This window comes from Struthio camelus, chromosome 6 (genome assembly GCF_040807025.1).
Source record: "Struthio camelus isolate bStrCam1 chromosome 6, bStrCam1.hap1, whole genome shotgun sequence".
NCBI lineage: Eukaryota > Metazoa > Chordata > Aves > Struthioniformes > Struthionidae > Struthio > Struthio camelus.
The window spans coordinates 33,630,098-33,653,430 of record NC_090947.1 but is presented as its reverse complement, the minus strand read 5'-3'; the positions used below and the strand labels follow the sequence as shown (position 1 = coordinate 33,653,430).

The window sequence follows — 23,333 nt, the reverse complement described above, 5'->3', positions numbered from 1 at the left end:
AGGAAACTACAGAAGTGGTAGTTGGGAAGTTTTCATCGTTTGGCTCATGGTGGCAGACCATACATTTAGCTATGAGTGCCTTTAGTTAAATCTCTGACATACCTGTCATGTTGGTTTCTGCAGTGTGGCAAGATCTTGTGCTGTGCTGAACTGTTGCAGTGTATGCACGCTTCAAGGTACTCAGCATTTGCAAGATAAAGCTGCTTTGCTCAAGACAGCTTTTTCAACAAATGTTTCAAAAGATACATTTCTAGATGTGCCCAGGCAGAGTTTTTTGCAGGATTGCAGGCTAAGTCATTCTCAAGCTGATCGAGGTGTAGATGCAGGCTGTGTCAGGCTGCGTAGGGCCGTTTACCCGTCCCTGCGTGTACGTGATTCAGGTGGTCGGCTGGTGTAACTCACTGTCATTCCATTAATGAAACTGGACCAAGCGTGATTTACTTCAAAGCATTTGGACTCCCTAGGGACAAAATCTATGCCCATGTAGAGCTCCTCACAGCAACAGGATTTTGTGCACTATTACTGAATATACTAATCCAAACATAGATTATGGAAATTCCGTTTATTGGCAAAACCAGAGGCTGGTCAATCTCCATAGTAAAATGTTACATAGCGGGATCTCAGGGAACTGCCCAGTGATTCCAGTGAAGTTACACCAGGGAATGAGTCTGGTCCAGCTAATTTACCCTTGATGACAGCAGTTGTGCTGCTGATCTGCACAACTGGACTGTGTTTTGGCATTGGCGGGACCCTGGGGAATCTCACGTGATCTGCTCTGTGAAATTAATTTGATAATGCACCACATCATTGTTTTCCCTGAGCTTGATCGTTCATTCCCTGCTGAAGCTAAGACCTGCAGGACTGGACTCATCACGTTTAGAAACCAGCTACAGTTTTCCCTTTACGGGATGTCAAAATCCCTGTGTGGTCTCTCTCTTTAAAAAAACGAAGCTGAATGCTGTGTGCAAACTGAGGCCTGTCTGTGAGGTTTCTGCCGATGAGGGGCACGTTATTGTCCCTTGAGCTATACAGCTTGCTAGCAGCGGTGCAGTACATAATCACTGCCCGTGAAAAACTGGCATCAGTTTTCTTTAGAGCTGATCATGAGTGAATCTGCAGGTGCTAATTTGTGAACTAACTGATGCAATCCATCCTGATGAAACACGAATCCCAACAGATTGAGGAGTGAGAATCCAGTCCCTCCCAGATCTTGATCTTCAGTATCACGCCTGCATATTTTAGCTGTGCCGGGTAGCAGCATTGGGCCAACTCTAGCCTTAGGTGTAAGTCCATTAGCATCAGTGGAGTTACCTGCGCCTACACAAGGCTCACTTTGGCCCGCTGTGGTTAAAGTTGTGTCAGTATTTCCGCTAAGCCCTTTTCTTTATTCAGAAATGTGCTCCATGCTGACATTTGGCTTATAACATCTCATCCTGAGAGCAGGGATTCTTCTGTAGAAGAAAAAAAAACAAATAGAAAACCTAAAACTCACTGAGGAATTTTAGTCTGATTTCCTGGATTTGTAATAGGTAGGAGTTTGTTGCAGACTCTTTCTTATTCACCTGCATCTCTGGGGTGGATTTGTCTTTAAGATTATCATATGCATCTGCAGGTATATGCTGGGAATTTTTTTTTAAGTTTAACGTCAGCTCATATTGCCTGCTTTGGCATTCAGGGGTGGTAACTCTTCTAGGAAATATAAAGTATTGATTAGGCTTATGTGTCCTTAAACTGGTGTCTTTTGCTGAACATGTAGTTTCTCTGTGGTTCTTTTCCCTAGATCAAAGTGACTGCTTTGAGCAAATTTATATGGCCACGCTCCTGTCTTCATACAAGGCTTTGAGCCTTCACAAATTTGTTTGTTACTCAAAAGTAAGTGTACACATAAGCTTTTATGCAGACAAATTTCAATTTCAGAGTTGCTTGAGAATAACTCATTGCAGTTCTGCATGGCCATCATCTGTTAGTGACCAATTCTGTAGCGCAGCTATGTCACATAGGAGTCTGTTGACAGTATGGGTGAATGGCAGAAGAATATGGTAAACAAGAAGAACGCTTGAGTGAGCCAGTCGTGCAGACTCTAATGCCAAAGCATATTTACATGAGTATCCATGAGAGTGCTCGGACTTCCTGTGTGGTATTTCTTTGCATAAATTTTTTTGCAAATACAGTCGCTTCGTGAACAACAATAAACTCAGCCTCACAGCTGTTTGTAGAAATTAAAGCGTTTGCAGTGTTTATCAAAATGAACTTGCTGGAGGGAGCTCAGATAACAAGTGAACCTGCCCAGTGCTGCTGCCAGCTCCCCCGGGGGAGATCAGAGGAGCAGTGGAGGCAGTTGGGGAGATCCTGGTTTCTGCTCTCAAGGCTGTCCTGCATTCCACACGGCTGCAGCACAGCACAGCACGCACGGATAATTAGGAAGCCTAGGTGTAGGAGGGACATATTTATTAGCATATTTATCTATTTCTCAAGGATATGGCAAATCTTGAAAGATAGTCATGCTCAGGCCTTTTAAACAGCTGTACTGATGTGGGTTGTTACCATCTCTCAGCTGTTCATTATCTGCTGCTCAGCCAACTGATCATGTAAGTGTTCCTAATTTGTTGCAGTACAAAGTGGAACAGTTAATTTAATGAAGCTTTTAATTAAGACGATGGCAAGAAGGGATGGTCAGATCTTAAAGAACCATTGTTTTCATAAATAAATGTAGGCCTATGCCCATAATATTTGCAAAAGCCTATGGAGGTGCAGAAGTAAAAGTGATGGTTCAGTGCTGTTAAGATATGTCTTACATCCATAGGATACACGATTTCTAAAACACTTTATATACTGCTTTGTCCTCTCTGTATCAGAGTACGAATGTCAGGGAAATAGAACCAAATACCTGGGGAAAAAAGGATGTTGTTATACAGTGGAGTCTTACTGGAAATTAAATCTAGGCATTTCAACCATTATTCCTTATTGCAGCCGTGTTTATGTAGCTAGTGAAGGACAACTCAATCATGTGCATGGATCCTCTTTTTTAGCATAGAGCAGCACCCTTACGGTTTTATTAAGTAAGTGGACTGCCTTTTTTAGTTTCTAAAACATCTGTCAGCTTTTCCTGGAGAAGCGCATGTTCATGGGCCTGTGAGCAGTAAGACCGTGTCTGCTTCTCTGTAGTAAAAGATCCCAGCCCATCTGCTTTACCAGTTGTAGAGCTGCCCTGTTCAGTGTCTCATTGGCAGACCAGCTGCAGGGAGCACTAGACAGATACACATTTAGTATTAATTTAATGTATAGTATACAATCATCTCATGCATTTTTACACATTCCTTTGATTTCCCTTATACTTCAGTTTTCATTGCTTTTGGGGTTGGGGAAAAAGCAGGCCCTGAGGGCTTGCCGACTCTTTGCTTTTGAAGACTCTTGGACTTGAGGGAAAGCTAATGGAAGCTGTGGGTGCTCAGGACCTCTTAAAGCGAAGCCACAGATTGTGCTGTATTTGCTCGTACAGGATTCGTACCTCATCAGCACAGAGTTCCCCTTCCTTCAAAGCCATTAGGAATTGAGGCTCTTCTCAGTGTGAGCGAGCCTAGGGCCAGATGTCTGGAGGCATAAGAATAAAGGAGCGTGAGCCTTCCTCGGGTGCCTTCGCTTCACTGAAAGGGTGACGCAGATCCTCGGGGGCTTGCGTTTCTGCATGCTGCTGACCTGCCCCGGCTGAAGATCTAGTGGCCAAGCTCTTGAACATACGGTGCTACACGAAGAACTATTCACGCTATGTTACTAGTTATGCAGTAGTATGTAAAACCCCCATGCTGACGTTACGTTTTGCATTTATCTCGGTTCAGACCAGGAACTCAAAGAAGTTAGCTTTGCTTTTATCGCTCATTGATTTCCGTTTCCAGCTCTGTATTTTCTTCTGTTACTCTCTTCCCTTTGCGCTCCTGGAATGCTGCTTAATTATTGGCTCATTAATAATTATGTATTAAATATAAAATAAAAATAAATGGAACTGTTTCTAAGAGTCTTACTTGTAAAGAAACGTTCGATATTGTTATGAATGGTGGACCAATAATAAGTTTATTCTTTAACTTTGAAAGCACTTTATGATGCTGACGGTGTTGTAGAACATGTATTTGTTAAAACAATGCAGCATTTTTCATGGCCTCTGGTTTTTACTGCTCCACCCTCTGTCTGTCCTTTACTGAGTCTTTGATCATTTTGGTACCTGAGCACAATTAGGACTTGATGCATTACAGTATTACGGATTTGTGTCTCCGCTGCCTTTTAAAGATGTGCTCTAGTTCAACCTGAAATTACGCCCAAAATGCAGGAATTTCAGGTGATAGTCTATACTCAGGGTAATTCAGGAGGTCATAATGGCCTAATCTGTCTGTAAAATATAATAATCGGTTTGAACCTTTGCAAGTGCTCTAAAGTACTGTAAGCTACAAAATATTATAAACAGTGAAGAGCCATCATTAGAGAGGAAACGAAAATAGCCTGGCTTGCTTAGCCTAGCAAAACGAAGGTGGAAAGGGGATATGGGTGTCTATAAATATATCATGGGGGTTAACACCGGGGAAGGAGAAGAACTATTTAAGCTAAAGGACTAGGCTGACACAGGAATAGATATGTAGACGTTGGTTGTAAATACATTCAGGCTGGAAACTGTAATGTTCCTGGTCATTAGAGAAATGGGCTTCTGTAACAGCTTTTGAAAAGGGCAATATGTTTAATGTGGAGCATGGCTGGCTGCGAAGGAGATCAGTGATGCGGCTGTGTGTGAGAGCAAGAGACCGGGTGACCCAGCGGAGTTCAGTAAAAGCGCACAAACAGCCTAACTTGTTGTGTGCATTCGAGGGTCAAATTCAAATCAATATCAGCAAAACCCAGCAATGTTACGGTTGAAATTGTCCTTAGTTTACCCCACTGCACAGTTCCATAACTTTGTAGGGAGTGAGATTTGGATATTATATGTAGGGTCTTATCTTGCATAAAATAAATCTTGACGTTCCCATGATGGCCAGCAGACTGCAGGGTTGGGAAAGAAGTATGTTCACCTGCTTGTCACTACTCTATTTAGACATGACTGAGTATAATACATCTCTCGGGCTGTCTCCCAGATGCAGTATTCTGTATCTTGTGGATCCCTTGAGTGAAGTTTAATGAGAATGCAAGGTCATAGAACAATAAAAGAAAATTGCCATGTTCCAGCTATGAAGGCAAAAAGATTGATCCAGTCAATAGCCATTCAAGTCAGAGGAAACCTTTACATTGATTTCGATGGAAACTGGATCAGAGCCATAGGGAGTAAATTATTGTTTGATCTCAGTACCCTGTGCATCTAATATAGTGATATAACACAATCTTATCGTGAAGAGGTCTTACTCTGTACCTATGCCGTAAGGCATGAAAAATTAAAGAAAAACTAACCCCAGTTAGATCATTCTGTACAATGCAAAGCTCTTTTTTTTTCTTGAGTTGTGAAATATGATTGAAAACTTCCACAGAAAATACACATTGGTATTTCTGATGTCTTCTTTAGGAACAGTCATTTTGCTTCTAAAAAACAGAGTCTAATCACATTTCTTCGATCTATAAGGAGAGCTCTGGACATCAGTGGTTTCAGCCAAATGCTGAATTTTCTTTCTTGGTGACTTAGACTAAAGATGAGTCCAAGCTGAAATGCTGGATCCTAAACCCTAAATTCGGGAACAGGTTTCTAGATGGGCAGCTAGGTTACTGTACCAGGGCAGTGGCTATCTCAGCAGGGACTTGTCCCCTTCTTGTTATTCTAGAAAAAAAGCTGAATCCAGAGCAAGATCCAAAGAGTGGTATTGTTGTAATTGCCCTAAGTTATCAGTACCCTCTTGGACTCTCTGCAGCACATGCACAAACTATGCTGCCGAGGGCATACTATGAACTCCATTTTTATTAAAAAAGGTAACCTGCGGCTCAGAGACTGAGGGATTGCGTAGAGATCAGTGGCAGAGCCAGAACTGGGCCTGGATTGTATATATCACAGTGTTTAATCACCGAGCCCACCCTTCCCTTCCTGTCCTTGAGCAGCTTTTTAAATTAAATATTTTTAAAGAAATGGAAAACCGCATGGCAAGTGAAACCATATTGCAATTCTGCACATTTTAGGGGTGCTGGCTTATTTTGCATTTATGCAGAAAAGACTGTCCCTGTTTCTTCTGATGTTTAAATTAAACTGCCAGGTCTTCAGGGATAGGGCTCTCTCATTAAAACACTGTTTGGTGTGTTAGCATTTTGTTTCAGGGCTGTCCACAGAGAATAATTGAATCTGGCCATTGCATTTGTCTGTACAAATAGACACCTCATGCGTTCCCTTTGGTAGCACTGCAAAGCCTCCACTTGGTATGCACACACTGCAGTGACAGCTTAGCCTGTCCTCCCCTGCATGGTGTATATATATGTATCTTGGATGCATTTGCACGCACTTGCATCAAGCTGCGCTGGCAGCTTGATTTTGCACCATCACTGTGGGCTTTTCAGGCCACAGAGAGTCAGCGTTGTGGATGAGGAAGGGCTGATGATCTTTCTGCTTCATAGCAGGTGCTTAGATGTAATTGTTTAACCACTGCTAAGCTGTGTAGGATGTAGAAATTTGGAGATGGCTGTGTGAGCAAGTCACCAGACCAGCAAAGAGCAGTGTAGGCTGTACTGGTTGTGTCTGTACTGGCTGGGCATCTACCCAGAGGTCCCTTAATCCATAAGAGCCATACGTCATGCATTTGCTGCGTGGTGCTGTGACCTCCGTCCCCTTCAGTGACGCCATATGCTGGATGCAGCTTGGCAGTGCATCCTTTAGGTCACCTGGAGCATGGGGTTAGCAGAGTGCTGCACCCTGGCATGGGCGGATGCTTCCCAGAGGGCCCCAGAGCTTTTTCTGTTGTCTGACCCAGTGTGTCAGGCGTATCCCCTTTGCTGATTGCTGGAGTAGAGGAAATGAGAGATCTGCGTGAGTGCAAAAGCTAGAAACACATTCTCCCATATTACTCGGAAATCTAGAGGATGTTCCCACGGTACGGCTGCTTCCCATCTTCCACCCTCTTGAGACGTTTCAGAAAATATGAAGCTGTCTTCACCATTTTCCCTGTGTTCTCTCCACTCTGTGGATGCCAAGACTATGTTCCCATTCCTCTTTGGGCTCTAGCTGTGTTGGAGTTAGTGTCCTCTTAGATCAGCTGCTCATATGCTGCTATGAATGCTCCCTGCTGTTTTAGTGCAGATGAGCTGGCTTAGGGTACATACTATTTCAACTCAAGTTAAATGACCTTCCTGCTTCCACTCTCTGTTCCTTGTTGATATATGGCTTTGCTGGTCCCATTGTACCGGGAACTCATGTTGAGTTGCTTGTTTGCTCTGACCCCCTATTTCCTTGCCTGGAAAGCGGTGGCTGTGCAAACAGTTTCTTATTCTTTGGGGATGGCCTGCATTCTTATCTTTAGATGAACGATCCCCTTTTGCCTAAATAAACTGTGGGCCCACAGTTTTGAGTGGGCTCAGCTTATAAAGAAGCTGGGAAGGCACTGTACAGTTGTTTGCGCTGTAGACCCCAACTGAATTCATCCCTTTTTAAAGGCAGGTCCCACTTTCTTCGTATTCCTAAGTTAGATTCCTGTTTTGGCTTTGGTCCCAGTCGGTTCCTCAGGAAGTGAGAAGATGATCAGATTCACATGGTTCGTATCCATGGGCCTAGACTAAGTGTTACTGTACCAGGTGAGGACGTGGCTCCATGTTTCAGGGTCCTCTTTGGCATATCTTAGCTCTGCAAATGTTCTGCTGTCTTGTCACTCTTTCTCAAATGTCTTCTGTCACGCAGACGAGATCTGGGCCGTTGGGGTCAGGCAGCAAGTGTGCTTTGAGGAGAGCAGAATGCAAATGCTGCAGTGGTTCTTCGAGATGGGCTGAACCAAAGCCTTCGGGAAAAGAGACCTGATGAGGGCGCAGATTTCGGAGAGGCCTGGCTCCTATCTCCTCATTGAGGAGTTATGCTCTAAGCTCAAGCTTAGACAAGTGACAGTGCAAGACAAAACATTTTCAGCAACGTCACAACAATGGTGGTAAGCTAGCAACTTCTTTAGGGGTTGGAGATAGAGAGTTTTTCTCTCCCTAAACTGGCATTGGGCATACCTGGCAGAGATAACTCACAGGAGTCTTGCTGTTAATATGGCCAGAACTGGAACAGATGGGACACTTGCGAATCAATTCCTGACTTCCCCAAGCATTTCTTTATCCTCTGCCACTTCAGCAGTGTGCTGGAAGCAGATAGGATACTGAAGCTTTTTTCCTTCTTTCTCTGTAGCATAAAACATGCAGGTTATTTTAGACATCAGATCATAAATGCAGGCTAGCATATTTTACGTGCAAGCTAGCTAGCTCTCTCTGCCCTGGTAGGAGATATTTAAAATAAGGCAGCACATTCAGAGACACTAATGCAGCAGTTAAAGGGAGTTGGCCATAGCAGGTTCCTGAAAGATAAGTGTAGCCTAGTATATTTGGCACTAGCCTGGGACTCGGGAGCTGCAATACTATTTCTAGCTCTGCTATCAGCTCTTCCTGTGCGGAGTTTCCCTGTTTGTAAATACAGACACTTATCTCCTTCAGGAGAGCTTTCAGATCTGTCGAGGAAAGTCGTGGGAGAGCTGCAGAAATGAAGAACCCACTGGAGGCAGGAAAGAATCTGTAATTTTTAACTTTTGTATTAATATCTAAGTAAGCTTCTGTTTTGACCTCTCAGTAACACCTCGGTTAGGAGCGGGGCTTCAGCGTACGTGATGCTTCTCAGACGTGCAATGCAAGTCAGCCCCAGCCCTGAACAGATGGCAGACTGCTCTGCACAGATGAACCTCCTGCCCTGTTGCAGTGAATGGGACGCTGGCTGCTCTGCACAGCTTGCGGGATCGATGCCTAATTAAAGACAAGAGGCAACAAGTGAGCATCACAGGAGCGGGGAGATCGGAAGGTAACAGTAATAAGTTGGAGTGGTCGAACAGTCTAGATTGCATACAGTTGTCTTCAACTTCTGCTTTCGTTTAGTTAGAAAAAAAATGCAACGCTCTATGCCTGCACTTCTGGTTCCATTTAAAACTAAAACTATTTTTTAAACCTCTGTTTATCTTCAGAAACCTGTTTCTGCCTGTTTTCATTTCTTTTCTTAAAATTACTAGTTTAACCCAGTAAGACTTACCATAGATTTTCTTGAGGGAAGAAATAGATTTTGCAATTTCAAGCCAATAATGATCTGTCCATATATGACATGAAAGAAAGAAATCGAAGGAATTTTTTGACAAGGAACAGACCTGTCTGTAAACTAATCTTTACTGAGCCAGCTGTGGAGAAGTTTAGCTTTCTGGTGCTTCCCATGAGCACATACATAACTCGTTGCTGTTCAGCAGTTTCAGGTCACTTGACTGGATGTAATTAGCATTTTGTAATGAGCTGGCGAGCCTGCTCATGGGTCTTGCCACGGTCGTGTTTCAGAGTCTGCAAAACGTGCTCTGTATATTACATGCGACTGTTTGATCCATTAAGATATTTCTTGTCACCTCACAAGGTACATTTGGTTTATGTATATGGTGATGGCATATATATGAGGTGGGGAGCATCTATTTAGGAGAATGCAACAGTATCAGAATCAGTGGTTCACTAATGATTTGCCTCTTGTGAGCTTAAAATACTATCCCTGTTGACCACCTAGGAAGGAGAAGCTGACAGTGTAGGAGAGGGAGGAGAAAACCTACTCAGTACGCTGCCTCTGTGAGTGTGTGTGCGGGGAGGGGGGTGGTGTATAGCCATAAATGAGTGATATAAAAAAACATTTTTAGTACACTGGGGAGGTTTGATTCTTACACATTGTTAGAGGGAGATACTCCATGGCATAGCAGATGTCTTCTTCAGTTCCAGGTTCTGGGATTTGGAAAGGCTTTCAGGAAAATCAGCTTTAGATACAGACAGAGGTATAGCACATGTTTTCTGAAATACTTTCTGACTGTGCAAGTTCAGTACTAGCAATAATTTAGGCCCCAATCCAATACCCGCAGAAGCTAATGGGTGTCTTTCCGTTAACTTCTTTTTAATAGACCAGGCCCATAAAGAGAAGACAAGCATATTTTTAAGAGCCTGCTAATCTGTGGTGCATGTGTTACTTTGAATGAAATCCCCTAGCACACTGTGAATGGAAGATTCCCCCTCCCCCCCCCCAAAAAAAAAAGTAAATATCCATTTGTGGAAGCTAGGAAACTGTAAAGGCTGAAAAAGGAAAGGTCAGTTGCATTCCCACAGAAAGACTGAGGATCTTCTTGGTTATGAATGTCTTTTTGCCGTGTGTGGGAGTTTTGAAAGCGCCTTGATATTAGTTATGTAGGGGAGAAATTAATACTAAGAAGAAATCTACCCAAATAAATCCTAAACCTCTTCACTTTGACTTTGCCTCAGAATAAATTGCACAAGTCTAAGAGGAGTCAGGGAGTCAACGTCCTCTTTCCTTTTACGACACGTAAGGAAAAAAAAATCTTACCCATTTAGAATTGACACAGCTTTTGTCTCAAAAATGTATTCTAAATGTTTTTACTGCAAAAATCATTTGTTTGAGTTGTGACATTATTGCATTATATGTTTGCGTAACTCCATTCATTTCATATTTATTTTTATTTTTAAACCTAGGCTTAAAGGCAACTAGTCTGATTTTCTGTTAAACTGCAGAACATGGAATTTTACTTGCAAATTCCAGTGTTAAATTCAATAATATATGAGTAGACCAGAACATACTTATAGGAAGAAATTCAAACTTAAAGTATTCACAAAATGGACAATCTTTGGTATCCTGGGTTGAACTGCTAGTCTAGAAAGTAAAAAGTCTGCTTCTTTCAAGTTTGTTTGTCTAATTTCACTTTCTAGCGCTTTGATTTTGTTACACCTTTGTCTGCCAGATTAAAGAACTGCCTAGGATCAGATACTAGATATTGTGTAGGTACTTACAAACTGTGATCAAATCTCCTCTTAACCTGCTCTTTGATAAGCTAACAAGATTGAATTTTCTAAATCTCCCACAGAGAAGCGGGTTTTCCAGACCATGAATCATAGCCATTTGTTTGATTCAGTTGCACCGGTGTGAAATTGGAGATGTCCAGTGGTGAACCAAGCCCTGTTTATTTATTTTGTAGAGGCTCCCGTTCTTTGAAAAATATTAGCCTTTATATTCTTTCCAATATCTGAACAGCTCTCTGTATTTCGAGGAAGGGAAAACAGACAGTAGAAGCATCTCCCCTTTTAGTGTAAGCCCACGACTGTAATTATTTGCACACTTCCAAGTGTTCCATTTCGTCAGTACTTCAGAGAGACAATGATGGTAGAGTAACACTTCCTGATCCCAAAACAGGGTTTGAAAAGCTTCTAAAAGGATCAGGAAATGTTATGGCTGTGACCGATGTGATACTGATACCATGTTTTTATCGGGTAAGTATCTGCACCATCTGTCTTCATGATCCTGCCACTATTGAAATCAGTAGGGATTCCTCCATAGACTCTGATTGGAAGCAAGACTGTACCTAAACACCATAAGCTCCTGGGAGGCTGTACCTGCTCCAGCCAGTGATCTCGTTTCTGTGGCCATTGCTTTTTCTGAGACATCTGAGCATTAGAGTCATGCTATTTTAAGTAGTGACTTCTGGCTAAGATCAGGCTGCAGATTTTACTGGCTTAGACAGAAAGAGGGTCCTTGCACGTGCGTGCAGCACACCAGTAAAGAAGCAAGTTGACTCTGAGCTGTGGTAACCCATGATAGAAGCTGACAGCCATCAAATCCATCAGGGCTTAGGACAGCTCTCCTATATGTCATTCACTGGACCTATCGCATCAAAGACCCATTTTGGTTGTGAAGTGGAATAATTTAATTGATGTCAGAGAAGTTACACCAGATTGATGACCAAGTAGATGAGAGTGAAAACGAGCAGTGAGCCTCCCTGTGCCGTGGGCCTGTTCCGCAGAGGCTGTGCTGAAACAGCTTCCTGGGACTACACAAGTCAGTGGGATCTGAAGGCATGTAGGGTGTTAAAACTTACATTACATAAACATAAGGAATTTGGTCAACGCCTTAAGATAAGATATAATTATCTGTGCTACAAGTAGTTTAAATTCCCTCCCTGAGGGCAGGAACCTCTGTTGCACAGCACATGTATGAACATTGTCAAAATCCAGCAATTACAGTTAGTAAATTTGTGTTTGAGGGCTGTATTGATCCTTATAATGAAGGAATTCATTTGAATGTGCAATATTTGTTTATGGAGGGAAGAGGCAGCTTGCCTGCTGGATTCACTGGGGAGGGTGCATTAAGCACCGTTCAGCCTAAGTGCATGAACTTCAGCCTCCTTTGCTCCACTTGGGTCTGCTTATATTTCAGATAAGCCACCAGCAGTTTGGTGTTTATAGTGGAATGCAATCTGCAAATCAATGTTGCCTTGTCTGCTTTAGCCATTGTGCTCCATTGCTCTTTGTGGTCTTATGTTATTAAAATTACGTCAGGTGTATAGCTGTATTATATGATTTGGTAGTTGGAACGCAGATAACACTTGGATTATTGGGTCAGATGTATTTATTATCCATTCAGCAAGAGCGGGTATCTGATGTGAATTTCCGGAAGCGTCTGAGTCGATTTTGTAAGCTGAGAACAGCTTCTCCATCATTGGCTGCTGTGTGCAGACAGTCCTCTGGCTGCCGCTTACCTTTACTTTATCGTATGCTCCACTGGAGCGTAATGAGCGTATTTATTGGAAATTGCTCGTGGCGTGTGTGGTGAGAGGGAAAAACCTGTAGATGAAATCCAGCATCCCCTGACCCTCTGACAAAGGAAAAGGGGAATAGATGTTTCTCGAGCCTTTGTACATGGGATGTGGGTCAAGCACTTTGCTTTGGAGTCAGACACTGCTGGCACTGACTGAGGGTCAAGTCCTGGGGAGAAGAACGTGTGGACAAAGGAGAACAGCTCCAATAAGCAAGACAGTCGTGGACATTGAGCAATTCGGTGTGATATAATGACCGCCTGCTACATCCGACTGTCTTACTATTGCCTTTTTGCTTTCTCCGAGTTGTACTCACTTACTGTCTGCATTCTCCAGATGATGCCTGTCTTCCTGTTCGGCGTGTGTTTCGTGATGGGTGGGATAGCACGTACATCTCTGCCTGAGCTTCAGGTAGGGTTTTTCCAATAGCAGGTGGTATGCTATGGTATGTTTGTGTGACGCAGTGCAGTGTTTCTCAGAAATGCTCAGATGAGCCCTGGAGGTGCTTATTTAGCTATTGGAAGCCAGGTGATGACACTAGTGTGATGCCACTTTGGGTTAATTAGTCTTCCCGGGAAACACGTTGTATTAGCTTTGGCAGAGCAGTTGTGTTGCTCCCAACTGCCAAACGAAAGTGGTTACGTTGCTCTTAAGCTTCAGCCGAGCTTGTTGAGAGCTGCCTTGGGCGTCTGCCAGGCAGTGCGCTGCAGACACCTACTCTTGGGGATGGAGGCAGGTTTAAACAGCCTTGTCCTTGCATGGTGAAGAGAAGGGAGTTGTCCAAACCCAGCTCCACAGTGCATGGCTGTACTTGCTTGGAAAAAGAGCCAAAGCCAGGACCAGCAATCTGGCCTCACTTGGAAGGTAAGCATTGCGGAAGTGCATCTGCATGCTGTGGCCTAGAACCGAGTTTTAAAAGAGAGCAGCCAATGTATAAAAACCCCCCAGCAGCTTCCCTCCCTGCAGTCCTCAGTTCGCAGACAGAACCCTCCAGGTTTGTTTCAGAGAGGCTGCAAGTGAATGAATCCCCTGCAATCCTACGTTCAGTTAACTTCATCTGCCTGATAGCCAGCTCGCTTACCAGCCTTTTCCTGTGGAAAGATGCAGGTTTGTCCTGCCCCTCAGCTTCTTCACTCAGGGGCCTGCAAGATGAAGAGGGGAGGTTCGGTGCCTTCCAAGTGAGGCTGTGTGCTCAACCTGCATTTGCTAAACTTCCCTATCAGAGGCTGAAACTTGTAGACATAAAATGCTGCACGCAGAGCAGGGGAAGGATTTCTTGTTTGTTATCTAGGAGATGGTGTTTGGCTCAGCAAAGCTCGTTGCTTCCGAATCTGACCTGTCAGATCTTCTCCCTGGGATCAGTTACGGTCTTTGTCATGCACTTATCTGGCTCTTCTCTGGCAAAGTCCAAATTGTAGCAGCTGCTCTCTTTGTCCAGATAGTTCATCATGAGGGTCTTAGCTTGCTAAGGCTCCTGTTTGTGAAGAGCTATCAAGATCAGTTGGGATCAATTTGTGCTTTAATGTGGAGTCCATTGGGACTTCGTGGTCCTTCATGTGCTTCTCTGAAGACTTTGCTTCCTTTCTAGTCAAAGCCACCCTTGGGCTACTCCTACAAATTGTTACTGATTCTTTTATTCTTTAATAGTTCAGTTGTGTTTCCCTCAAAATCAGTTTGGTAAAAACATCAAGTTCTTGATGCCTTGTATTAGTAGTATTAGACGCTCTTCTCTCCTGCACAAGACAGTACTGGCCACCTTTGGGAGTTAACAGTGTCGAGGAAGAGGCTCAGACTGCTACGTCACTGTCTGCAAGCACTGGTGGTACAAAGAACAGGAGGCTCACATACACCCGAGGAGGGGCAGATGTTGCGGATGGAATGGGATAAGTGACAATATCATCCCAAGGTTTATGAGTGTGCCATACACGTAACTGGATATTTTTGTAAGCAGAAGCAACTAAACTTATTTTGATTTACCTTGGTTCTGGATTCAGCTTTTGCAAGAGCCTTGATTTTCTTCTTTTTCTTGGTCCAAATTCCCAAAGCAAATGGAACACCTGGAGTGGAAGATACTGCAGATAACAGAGATTTAGGTTATAACATTATTAGCTATCTATTTTTCTTAGTATTGGGTTCATCAGCAGCCTCACATTCAGATATTTCGGTTTAAACTACTGACATATAACATGGATTTGCAACTCTATTTCCAATGCACATATTTTATAATACGAAAATTAACAGAGCTCTATATTTCCTGTTAGAGGATAGTTGAAATCTATAGCAATAGTTTTTTTTTTTAATCAAATCCTATACAATCCTATTAGCTCTTGAGCTATAAAATCCAATAGGACTTTTTCCCATAAGATCAGCTAAGAAGATGCAATATAAATTCAAATATTACCACAGACTTTAGCCTAGGGCTAACACCGTTCTCTGTGAGGATATAGGGCCTTCACTGTATTTACTCTAATATTTGTGACGTACCCTTTACCCTCAGCTTGAGACTTTGCTTTCCCAATCAACAAACCTGTCTGCTTGAGACTTATTTGATGAGGCAGTTGATGCCTCCTGCTGCGAAAGTAAGCACAGCATTCAAGGGTCACTGGAAGTCCAGCATGCCCAAGTCCTTTCTTTAAGATCATTTGAAGAGGAGGGAAAAATTGGAAGAAAACTCTCCAAAGAGGGACTTTGCACCATATGAGCAATTTGGATGAGAATGTTATGCAGCCGCGTGAAGCCGAGAGAAGAGATGACCACACAAGGTTAATTGCATCTGCCAAGTGTTTCCAGATTTAAAGAACGAAGAGAACTCTTAAATCCTGCACATTTTCTTTTTCTTGTCTGCCAAGTCCATTAGTAAGCTTTTAAACTAATGTGTAGCTCTGTTGATTCTTCCAGGCTGTAAGCACGTTACAGACGTGCACAGTATGGCCCAGCAAGATAGCTTTGGTCCCCAAGGAGAAGGAAGGACCAGCACCATAACCACCATGCTGAATATAGAGTCAGTCCTGGCTCTAGCACAGCTGGAACCCATAAACCCGGCTGGATCCAGGTTGAATCCAGCAGAGCGCTCAGATAGATAGCTCTGCAGCTGCGGTCCCCACAGTCCCGCGCGGGCCCAGAAGGATTTGCTCACGTGGAGCGAATGCATAGGTCCAGTGCAGAGACTGAGCATGAAAGCTCGCAGCCTGAGGGGAGTTGGGGAGTTGGCTTAGGTCAGGCAAGGCTTTTTAGCTTCATCATTTAGGGCTGGCTCTGCTGGATCTTTGCTGACTCACAGTAGTGAGATATCTCTTTACTACTTTTATTACCATTTTTTGTTTTCTGTCGCCAAGGGTATCCCAACTCCTTGTTGCTTTGGGTAGCAGAGAGTGGATAGTATACGCGATCTGGTTTTTTCACTTAACTAGAAGATAGGAGTTTAACTTAAACTGCACACCTTATAATTGGCATCCATTATACCAATAAAAACAGCAATTAACCTCCTACCCTTGTCTGAGGTGGACAAAACAAGGAAGAAAGCTGCATACGAATTAAAATTGTTGCCCAGCTAAATGAGATCTTTTTCTCTCCCTCAGAACGAGGGGAGTTTCAAAGGCAGTTCTCTGAGATCAAAAGAGAAGCTAACCAAGCAGGGGGCTCGTGCCAAGCAGTTTGAAAACACATTGATTGCTTTATTGCTGAAAATCTTCTTTCATTACATTATGATGTAGACTAAATATAAAAAAAAACAGGCTCGAATTACTAAGGGTACTGCTCCTCGAGTTCAGTAGTGTAAATGCATGTCTCAGTACGTGGTGCTGTAGACAACGTTTTGTGAGTCCACTGGTTGTACGCCCTTGGCAGAAGGCTACATGAGAGACTCAGAACCGGTTCTTGTAGAGATTGCTGCTTCCTTGACAGGATGTGAGTCAGGTAATGTTTGCAAAGACGTGGCTGGAGAGGGGGATGAGTTGGGACATTTGGGGTTACGAGTAGGACAGAAAGCCTCACCTGCCAGCAGTACGCAGTCATAACCTCAGGCACCTGTGGTCTTGCCAGATCTTAATAGGAACTGGTATCTGAGCAGGCCTGCTCCTGAGACAGACTCTGAGGGCTGGCAGATGATGACTCCAAAGAGGGAGTTGTTCCCGCTGCGTTGGTAAGGTATGGTGTCACGGTGCCTGTGCAGGGCTTTCGTAGTTCTCCAAGAAAGATATTAATTATCACTTGGCACTTTTCAGAAGTGAAGAGGTGCCAGTTCCAGTTGGCATGGATGTTTCTTGGCAGTTTAGTTGAATTAGAAGTCATAGGGGATTTTTTTCTCTATACGTTTAAGCAGCAACTGTGTGCGGGAAGCAGTGGCCGCAGTGACCTGTAAGCCCCAACCCTCTTAAAATTCGCCCTCTTTTTCATACATAGAGTTCGAATAGATGCGGTGTAGAATTGTGGCCGCAGTGTGTAAGACATCGTTATATCCTCCCAAGGAGAAAAGTACTGTAGAAGTTTGAGATTAGTATTATAAAACATCCTCTAGGTCTGGAGTGCTGCCTTAAACTCTACCTGAAAATAAGCAGAAGTGCCAGACGCAGTGCCTGTTTTGCCCTGCCGCTGGCCCCTCTTCCTTCAGAGCAGATTAGGAACAAATGTGAACCTCAACTGCTGGGTTAAGCACTCGAATGAACTTAAAAGCAAGCATGATGATAAAAAATCAACAGTTTTTTCTTCAGTTTTAACTCTCTCTGCCTTGTCAGAAACAATGGAGATGAATTACATAAAATGGAAATGTGTTACGTAATTCTCGCCTCAGCCTGTCATTAAGATTCTCTGTGATGTCTCTTTATAGCTAGGAAGAGTCAGAGGAAAAGGGTAATAGAGGGGACCTATTTACATATTGTTGGAGGAGATTAACAAACTTTTTTCCTCCTTACTATTTCATCCTGTGAGAGAGAACACATTCCTTTTCTGATGATGTTGTGACTTTTGTCACGCTCTGCTTCTGAGTGGGTTTGCTAATTGGCACCTCTTGGATGAGTCTGTCTGTCAAAATCACATGTAGCACCTGGATGTGCAGTGTAACAAAACACTCTCAATATTTGAAAGGAACTCAGATTTTAATATCATATTCCATAAATAAAGTCTCCTTGTTGCTGTGCGATTGATGTGATATGCCTTTAATTAAAAAAACGAAAAGTCTTCCCTGCATTTTCTTTGTAGCATTTAAGCTTTCAGGTCCCAGATCAAGACATAACTTAGGCCCATGAATAAGTTCCACTGAAGTCAGGGACCTCTAGGCATGTGCTTAATTTTAAAAATGTACTTCTTAAATGCTGCACAAAGTGAGGCCCCACTTTTCTTAAAAGTCATCAGACTTTCTTTTCAGACTTTACTGGTGCTCTTGTTTCTGTGGATTTGGGAATGTCACTAAGGATGGGGATAGACTAGTTGGTTTCCGTAATACTGCTTTGGCCGCAGTCCTGCAGCCTGATCCAGGAGAACACAAGCTGTTATTGTAGGGATGGAGGTTTTCTGTATGCTGTGCAAATTCATAATCACCTTACTTTGTTGTAGAAAGCAAAAAATGATCGTGCAACCAAGTTCATGGAAAAGATCATTCACGCTGAAGGAAGGCATCTCTATTAGTATGTTAGGTTTCCCAGATGAATTATATTGTCCCTTGTAATATGCCGTGTTCCACGTTAGCAGCTTTGCGGGTCGCAAGGTATGCCCAAACCTGTTCTTTAATAACTGTGACTGAGTAACTGAATACCGAGAGCCTCAACTAAAGCCTACTGGGGTGCGTGAAAAGGTCCTTACTGACGGCGCTTTGGATAGTGCCCTTGATTTCTGTTCAAATCGAGCAACTCCTGGAGTAGGAGCTGGGCTGGGGAGAAAACGTCCGACACGTCATGCTAGGCATAGGTGTGGGTTTGCAGTTATTCTCCTGGCAAGTGAAAGTGCATGCATTTTGGAAAGAGAAGCATTCCACGTTTTTCCAGTCGCACGCACAATGTGGGAAGGCTGAAGAAGCATGTGGCCGAGCATAAAAATGAAGGATAAAGTGCTTTCCTTGCCCTGGCGAGACTGAACACACAGACAGAGAAATGCACACAGACAGAATGAGCCCTTTCATGCGGGGAGTCATGATTTACTGATGTGCTGGCTGAATACTAAGTGCAGGAGTGTCACAGGAGCAAGGCTCTGCCCTCGGGAGGCGTTGGGGGCCGAGCTGGGCAACAGAAACCCCAACACCTGCGTTCCAGCTCTCTTCTTTGCACCGACGTTGTTCCACTGCTGGCATGAGTTTCCTGCTGACCCGCACCGGTCTGTATATTAAGATTTAAGCCCCTTCTTGTCTTCTCTCTCCCAATTTCTAAACTGGTATAAAATATTGTGAAGGGATATCAGCAGTTTGCATAGCGAGTGCTGGGTATCAGCATGATGTGCTTTATTCAGGTATAAATGGCTTTGGTGGCCGAGATATGGGCCTATTTCCTCTCACACTGATGATCGCTTACCTTGCTACAGCTCCCACTGGGCCCCATTTTGCTGGCTAACACGGCGATGCCAGGGAAGAGGCAATCCCCTTGCCAGGTCAAGGGCCAGACTCTGCTTTCCTGTCCTCAGTGACAGGTAAATGGGTTGAAGTCATTGGAGCTGTGCTGGGGTGAGAGGAGACCTGAGCACTGCGCGTGATGGATCTGCCTGTTTAAGGTGTTTTTATGGCTCCCAGCGCAGCGATGTTTGAATGCCTCACAAACTTTAAGACCACTCCTGTGAGTCGGGGAAGCAGTGTCATCCCTGCTCAACAGCTGGAGAGCTGCAATACAGTAAGATAAAATACCTTGCCCAAGGTTGCTCTGGAAGTCTGTGACGGAGCAGGGTCTGCCAAATAAACCTTGCCAGATCTCAAGCTGGTATGTGAGCGGCTGGGTCAGCTTTCGTCCTAGCGCGGGGCGAACGGCTTGTCCTTGCTGTCTATCCGACTGTGCCCTCATCTTCCTCCTTTTCTTCTGTTGCGGTGGTGTGAGCTGTTTAGCTAGAAACTGCCGGAAAGGATCAGACAAAGCGCAGTCCCTGCGGTGATTTTGCTAGGCGTCAGATCAGGTTGTTAATCCCACAGGGTGCAGGCACGGCGATAGATGCCCGTTTCCCAGGGACGTGGGAATCCGGGGTCAGTGCACTGCTGGATTGTTCATTAGCAGGGTCTAAGCCGTAGCACCTTCCCCTCTCACATTTGTATTATTTAGGGTGACTAATCATAGTAACAAATTGATTAAGGTTAACTGGATAAAGTCATCTAAGTCATATTTACTGCTAAACTAACTGCCCAGGGAGGTGAATTAATGATCTTTACAGAAACCTTTTATGGTTATTTGGCCACAAGGTGCGATCTGGTTTGATCTTTTATGCAACATAAATCAGTTTAATGGTTAAATCTGTGCAGCTAGCTGTTGAATTTAAATGAGGGCTTTTTAAATGAAGTATGATGCTTTTCCACACACAGAGGGACATTGAGCAGGTGTATATTGCAATTAAATGGGAAAACTTACAATTAGATAACGTTAAGTTTGTGACACTGGCTGACAGAAGCCTAGAGATTCATGGTGAAGGTCCATGATCAGTCATTAATTCATGCCACTACAGACAGAGGAGAAATGCAAATGGTCTCAAACGAGGTCAGAGCAGTGTGGGAGAATGATGCAGGTCATGCAGTGGATGGTTGATACCAGCCATTCATTTAAATAGCTTTGGGTTCGAATACTGTGTTGAGTCACAGATGGAAATGAGTTGGGCGTAGCAGACAGCTCTCTGCCTTTCCGTCATTTATTCCTCTTTTGGCAATGCTTGGGAAGGTCCAGCTGAGGTGAGGGACCTGTTGTCATAGGCAGGCTACAGACACATGCTGGGAGATATCTTAAGCATGGTGCAGGTTTGCTAGGGTGGGAGAAAGCTAAGAAGGCATTAGCAGCCCTGCTGACCCTCCTGCACTTTAGCACTGTACTCCTAAACCGCCTGATGTAGTCATAGCCTCTCCTGCCCCATTTAGAGAACAGTAGTGTCTCTCCCAGGATCTAACTGTTTAAATGGTGAATGCAGTTTGGAAGATGGAGGCTCACAGAGCTGTGCTAATGCATCCAAGCTCAACAGGCTAGATCTGGAAATGAAACGAGTCCTTCTGATGCACAGCCTTTTGTCCGACCCACAGGATCACACAACTGGCCAGGTCTCCCCTGAATCCTGTCTTCACCCAAGGGTGGAAAGAGGGACCAACAATTAGAACAGTTTAAACATGAGCCAGCTTCGCAGGGGATTTGTTGAACTTGAGAATATTCTGTGACACACACCTGTTTTCTCAGATGTTCCCTGAAGAAAGGGAGAAGCGGTTGGGATGTTGATTGAAGTCTGGGGAAAAGTTTATAGTTGGGAAGGCATGGAGAGGAATGAATGATTCCTGTTTGACTGATCTCTTTTCTGAGTGCTCCTATGTTAGTAATTTACTGATAATATTATAGAACGGGCAAAGAGCCTGAGGCAGGTGGGATAGCGGTGAGTGAACGGATTCACGAACATCGCTCAAGAACAGATCGGTTCTGTGAGCCTGAGAGACACATTTTCCCATTTAAGTCAAAGTCACAGATGGACCATGGTCAACCTGTGCCTAGTCTTGCCTCCTCGTTGAGTAGAAAATGGTCGATGTTTTTTTCTGTAGGGCTTGGTCCAATTGAATGATGGAGATTGAGCGTGCCGTGATTCTGCCAAGCCCTTCTTATTTCAGTGCCCTAGCACAGCTCAGAGAGGCAGCACAGTCACACACTTAGAGCATTGAGCCACGACCTGGGGGACTTGAGTCATCCACTTATAGGCTTAACTGTTTTGCCTGGGTAACTATTGTGCTTTCTGCGTGCTCCCTGTCCTCCTCCCATCATGGAAGCACGTGCAGAGCTCTGGGTAAGTATTGCTTGTAAGTATAGGGATGAAAATGGCTATGCAAGAGTTAAGACTGCTTGCTATGGATGTTCATTAAGTTTCTTGTTTGAAGTCATATGGTCTTTGTAAAAGATCCATCTGCCTGCAAGATCAGAGCGTTTGTTTTTGCCATTCAGCCCCATCAGGCAGAGAGGAGAGTTTCTCTGTTGTGGGCTTTTCTTGGTTTATGACTTTTCAGAACTGCTGACGAGTTTGTTTTGTTCCTTTCCAGTGGACGACTTGTGCTGAAGTTCGGCACCTGCAAAGTTGTTAAATAATGTTTAACATTTATAATAATCATTCACATCTTCCAAGTTCTCTGCAAACACAAGCTAATTAAAGAATCCTCATCAACCAAGAAATCACAGTTTTGTCTTTTTAACTATGTTACAAATAACACCTGAGTGTTGTAGTAAATACTGCTCACAGAGCAATGAAAGGAAAAATTCATGGATTTCTTTCTCTCTTCTCCCGGTCAAAACTGTGATTGATGGAGTTTTAATTCCTTTTTTTTTTTTTCTTTTTTAACTGGCTCTAACCACAAAAGAATAAGAAAAGAAATCAACTACCTTTCTTCCAGCCTGCTTCTGCTGTGAATTTGGCAATATTTGCAGTTGGGTCTGTTGGATTCTAACACTTTTAGCTCTTGTTTGTTACCTTTGCGGAGAGAAAAGCATCAAAATATATGATTCTTAGCGTCTTAAAAACTGAAGGGGAGAGGGTTCAAGATAATGCCTGAAACTACTTCAGACAATATCTTTTTGCATCACATTAAAATGCAAGTCGGTGTTGTTCCATTAAGTCTCCCACCACTTTGGTGAGATAAGTAAATATTATGATCCTATTTAAGATATGTCTCAAGCCATATAAAAGGCCAGACAGAGATTTGGCAGGCTTGAATGTGAATCATTAAAACTGCATCTTCTTAAACGTAGACTGAATTTGGTCTAAACAGGGAATGTTAGCGCTGGAATTAGATTCTTTCCTCTACCAGTCTCCTGTTATGGTACACCAAATTATGTCTTCATAGCCTGGTGATGTTTGGAAATCTGTCCTGATCACTCTGATAGCACTGCAGATTTTCAGTACTGTGATCATTTCACTGTTTTAAATCAAAGCTCTTTAGTTCTGTTTTGCATAGGCTCATATAAAGGGTGGTAACCAGTCTTAGATCTGCCTAGCTTAGACCTAGAGGAGGGGTTGCCTTGAGACCTGTTATTATATAAAGTTCATATCTCAAAACAAAGTTTGAAAACTTGCTTGGAGGGCAGTTTTGTTTGGAACCATGTTGTTGGCTGTAGAAAGACAGTCTGAGGCTGGACAGAGAATAAGAGATGCCTGTTTCTTCCTTTGTTCCTTTAACCAAGCAGCCTCGTCCTTTACCACTGCACTGAGAAACTGGCTCGTTTTGGAGGAGATCACTGCAGGACTTTCAGGGTTCCTGGGACCTGCTATGCTGAGCCTGCACTGGTCTTTCAGTAAACCTTTTCTGTGTTTTAGGATGGAAATGAAAACAGAAATCAGATATGCTTCGCTCCATTTTCAGTTTATTACAGCAGGCTCGTTCATGTGGTTCTAATCTGGGTT

General features: G+C 43.6%; 1 protein-coding gene across 6 annotated transcripts in view; it reads left to right on the top strand.

Moving 5' to 3' along the window:
• Positions 1–23,333, top strand: part of SEMA5B (semaphorin 5B) — a 279,310-nt gene that overhangs the window by 25,940 nt on the left and 230,037 nt on the right. The window contains exons 1-2 of one of the 6 annotated variants that reach the window (XM_068949053.1): positions 7,846–8,081; positions 8,759–8,983. The exons of 4 other annotated variants lie outside the window; for them this stretch is intronic. The gene's annotated coding sequence lies outside the window, so the exon portion shown is untranslated. Of the gene's footprint in view, positions 1–7,845; positions 8,082–8,722; positions 8,984–23,333 lie in introns of those variants that run through there. One more of the 6 variants, XM_068949054.1, reaches the window with a different exon arrangement.